This window comes from Bison bison, unplaced genomic scaffold (assembly GCF_000754665.1).
Source record: "Bison bison bison isolate TAMUID 2011002044 unplaced genomic scaffold, Bison_UMD1.0 scf7180017853345, whole genome shotgun sequence".
NCBI classification, from domain to species: domain Eukaryota; kingdom Metazoa; phylum Chordata; class Mammalia; order Artiodactyla; family Bovidae; genus Bison; species Bison bison.
This window is the reverse complement of record NW_011483918.1, coordinates 11,583-12,705: the sequence shown is the minus strand read 5'-3', so window position 1 is coordinate 12,705 and position 1,123 is coordinate 11,583. Positions and strand designations below refer to the sequence as shown.

The following is a 1,123-nucleotide window of genomic DNA, read 5'->3' as shown; positions in this document are numbered from 1 at the left end:
ACAAGACAGGCTACTCAGGGCCACACTCAGGGCAGTGCTGGGCACCTCCCCACGGTACCCTGAGGGGGCTTTGCCCCAAGGGGGCTTGCAGAGGGCTCCCATGGGGTCCTGCACCCCCGGGACACTTCTGAGAATCTCAGGGCACCCAGAGCTCCACTGGGCGAGGGGGCTGGGGGACCACAGGCTTGGATTCTCAGGGCTCGAGGCGGTGGCATTTACACTCTGGGGGGTGCTGGCTTTGAAGAAAAGAAAGCCTGGCCAGGGCTCACTGCCCTGAGCCCGGGGGCAGAGACGCAGCCAAGGCCAGGGCCTCCCTACTCGGGGCCGAGTGCTCGGAGAAAGGGGGGTGGCCTCCCGCAGAGGAGCTGATGCCTGGTGGGAGCTGTCCCCCACGAGGCCCACACCGTGCCCAGCGTGCCTCCTGGCAGCCGGGGGAAGTGGGAGGCGAGGGTGTTCCCAGCCCAGGCGGGAAGTCTGGAGCTGCCGCAGGGAAGCCTCCTCTGGGGGGCTGCTGCCACCCGAGGCGGAACCAGGGGAAACGGGCCGCGTCCTCAGGGCACTGACCGCTGACTGAGCTCTGGGGTCAGGCTGGGCCTGAAGCCAGCGCCACTGCGAGCCCACCCTCCTGTCTGCCTGACGCCCGCCGGGCTGGACCCTCACAGCCAGAGGTCCTGATGCAGGAACAGACGACACCCTGCCTCTGCCTCTGCCTCTGAACCGAGGCCACATGCCACACATTCCAGACCCCTGAGGGGTTTGTACCTGGGAGACGGGCTGTGGGGTGAGCGTCCCGGGGCCTCAGGCAGGACGAGTGTGAGTCCTGGGGCTGAACAGGGAGCTGCGCCCACGAGCTCGAGGCTCTCGGGCAGCTGAGTCAAGGCCACAAGCCAGTCCTGCAAGGGCCTGCCAGGCAGGAGCGGGGCGCATGCAGAGCCCCTCGGCCGACAGACTGTGTGGGGGCCGGGCCCCCGTCAAAGCAGCAGAAGCCCCTGTGCTGACCAAGCCCCCGGGGCCTGGCCCACCCTCTCCAGGCCCACCTGGGCCCCAGGCCTGTCCACACCCCTGCGGACAGCCCCACCCGCCCTGCGGGGGGCAAAGGCACAGCCCCCAGAGGGCCCTGGGC

At 69.4% G+C, this 1,123-nt stretch overlaps 1 protein-coding gene across 1 annotated transcript in view; it reads right to left on the bottom strand.

Annotated features, from left to right (window-relative positions):
- The window catches only part of ADAP1 (ArfGAP with dual PH domains 1), an 11,298-nt gene that overhangs the window by 7,955 nt on the left and 2,220 nt on the right, over positions 1-1,123 (bottom strand). The gene's annotated exons all lie outside the window — the stretch shown is intronic.